General features: G+C 42.0%; 4 protein-coding genes and 1 pseudogene across 5 annotated transcripts in view; all 5 read right to left on the bottom strand.

The window, feature by feature from the left end:
• LOC120566581 (E3 ubiquitin-protein ligase TRIM21-like) overlaps positions 1–1,007 on the bottom strand; it is a 10,782-nt gene extending 9,775 nt beyond the window's left edge. The window contains exon 1 of one of the 2 annotated variants that reach the window (XM_039813108.1): positions 910–1,007. The gene's annotated coding sequence lies outside the window, so the exon portion shown is untranslated. The remainder of the gene's footprint in view (positions 1–909) is intronic. The other variant, XM_039813100.1, reaches the window with a different exon arrangement.
• Positions 1–2,500, bottom strand: part of LOC120566319 (E3 ubiquitin-protein ligase TRIM39-like) — a 503,358-nt gene that overhangs the window by 150,926 nt on the left and 349,932 nt on the right. The window lies entirely within an intron of this gene.
• Positions 1–2,500, bottom strand: part of LOC120566368 (E3 ubiquitin-protein ligase TRIM21-like) — a 104,984-nt gene that overhangs the window by 38,012 nt on the left and 64,472 nt on the right. The gene's annotated exons all lie outside the window — the stretch shown is intronic.
• The window catches only part of LOC120566414 (E3 ubiquitin-protein ligase TRIM21-like), an 85,310-nt gene that overhangs the window by 36,804 nt on the left and 46,006 nt on the right, over positions 1–2,500 (bottom strand). The window lies entirely within an intron of this gene.
• The window catches only part of LOC120566511, a 114,227-nt pseudogene that overhangs the window by 65,743 nt on the left and 45,984 nt on the right, over positions 1–2,500 (bottom strand).

Below are 2,500 nucleotides of genomic sequence, written 5' to 3'. Positions count from 1 at the left end.
GAAGCTTATGCACAGTCAGAAACTTCGCCAGTTATGCGCCGTCTTTAATTATCAATGACCCCGGTTATTTAACGGTGGTTTGAGGTCTAAATGTCCGCCTGAGGCTCTCCAGACACCGGGTTGCTCGCATTCTTACAGCAGTCGTTAGCCTGCGGGTGCTAACTTCAGCTAGCCTGAAGCTAACGTTACCGTTGCTAACGTTACCAACTGGCCACACAGCAAAAAAAAAGCTGAAAAGAAGTCCTGCTGATTTTGCTTGTTTTTATCTTCCCACCGGTGCTCCGCCAGCACACTGAGTGATGTGGAAAGTGACTTTACAACTGTTGGCTGGTTTGCTGTCGGCCTGGCTCTTCGGCAACTTCGTTCTGGGTTGGTTTCAACAAAACAACGCAATAAAACCCGAAACGCAGAGCAGCGAGGCTCCGAGCAGCGGCAGCGGAGCGTCGGACAGCCAGGACCAGAGCTGCTTCTGCCATGTAAGTGTCATTATAACACGGTGCTTAGTGTGTGGGACCCTGAACTCAACGTTTTTTAACGGTTTTATATTTGAATGTAACGCTTCGAACGTGGCAGATACGACACGCCAACTGCAACCATTCAGGGAATCTTCCAGCACTTTCTACTGTCATTTTAATTTGACGTCACACACAAGTGTGTGTGTGTGTGTGTGTGTGTGTGTGTTTCCGTAACTAAACATGTTTCGCCATTTCGAGGCTTTTTCAGTTAAAATAGAAAATAAAAAATGTGGTGACGTGTGCACAAAAAGTCGTTTAAATATCCAACATTACACTCCTTTTAACTAAGACGTGATCTTTCACGATTTTTAGGCAAACTGCTGTTTTTAATTAAGTTCGAATAACTACTTCGTAAAGTAATACAAATATTAATAATGAATAAAATGTAAAATACCTTTTTCAGACAAACATCTCTGAGTAAAGTTTAGCTACTGACAGACATTGCTTAGCTGGGCTATACGTTTTTTTTTTAAAAGCGACTCGAAGTAACATTTGAGCCCAGAACTGCTGTTGTTGATTAGTAACAGCGTGGTGTAACGTGATTGGCTGAGGCACCCTTTTTACGGGAACTGTAGTCTTTTGGCTCCACGCATAACAGCATTTCGAACGGTCCTCAAAGCAGGAAGAGAACTACAAACTGTGAGAACGCCGGCAAAGAAGGGGGGCGGGGCTTAGTTTGACAGTTTGTTGTTTTGGAGGCGGGGCTTCCTGGCGGCCACAGGGGACTTAAAGGTCTGAAAACCAGCCCACAGACAGCCAGAGAGAGAGACAGACAGACAGAGAGACAGACAGCTGAGACAAATGCGCACCAAGTTGACTTGAGAATAAGTTTTAATTCCAAGTTAAAAAACAGGAAGTAGAGAGCCAACAACAGCATGCTGAGAGGGATTTGCCTCTTCCTGTTTTTCGTGACGGGTGGACAGCTGCACTTAGAGGTTTGGTCTGTGTGACATGTTTGTTATACCTTTTACTGAGAGGAGTGTGGGGGGTCTGATAACAGCTGGACACAGGTATACGTGCACTTTAGTGTCCCAAATTCCCCATAGCCTAGTGTAAGTGTAAGTAGTGTACATGATATTTAATTTGTCTGATTGTTGCACTCAGTGGTTTGGTTTGGTCAAACTCGAGGCCCGCGGGCCAAATCCGGGGCCTTTGCAGATTTAGATCCGGCCCGTATATATTCATCAATTTGGGTTCGCGATACATTTTGGCCCTCCTAGTTGTGCGCCAAATCAAAAACACAGGAAAGTGTTTTTTTAAAACTGCAATTACGTGACATTTAAAGCAGACATATGGTAGATTTTTTGACTCTGAGGCTCAGAAACCCCCCCAGTGGCAGAGAGAGAGTTACATATTCAGGCTGAGAAAGTGGTTGTTGTTGTTAAATTAATCATCGTTTTGCTTGATTTTGCTAAATTCTCTGATGGCTAAAGGAACTCTTTTTTGATGACTTTTGTCAAGGCTTTCATGTCAACAAAAAGCGTACGAAATAGGGCTGCTAGATCATGGGGACAAAAATATAATCACGATTATTTTCGGTCAATATTGAAATCGCGATAATTTGACACGATTACTCGTTGACTTCTGGAAAGATGTTGCAGTTATTGAACTTAAAAAAAACAGCGGAAAAAGTTACATAAATCAACAGTAAAAAACAACAACTGTGAAACTTGCCTTGATACTTATAAACTTATAAATACTATTAAAACAACATGAGAGAAAATAAGAGGTTTACTTATAACTAATAATTGTTTTTCTCGATTACTTCTGTTTTTGTGATCATTGGGAGCCGAAAACATAATCACGATTCAAATTTAGATTAATTGCACAGCCCTAGTGCAAAAAATTGTCGGAAAAAGCAACGAATTTACAAAAAAAAAAGGTAAGAAATAAGACCCTCATCATTTGGAGACACTAAACTGCACATAGACCGATTCAGACTCCCTGTTATGTAGACACAGGAGAGGGTGATAGCCAGTAGGCTC

The sequence above is a fragment of the Perca fluviatilis genome, chromosome 1 (genome assembly GCF_010015445.1).
Source record: "Perca fluviatilis chromosome 1, GENO_Pfluv_1.0, whole genome shotgun sequence".
Lineage (NCBI taxonomy): Eukaryota > Metazoa > Chordata > Actinopteri > Perciformes > Percidae > Perca > Perca fluviatilis.
The sequence above is the reverse complement of the archived record's forward strand: the minus strand, read 5'-3'. Positions and strand labels throughout refer to the sequence as shown.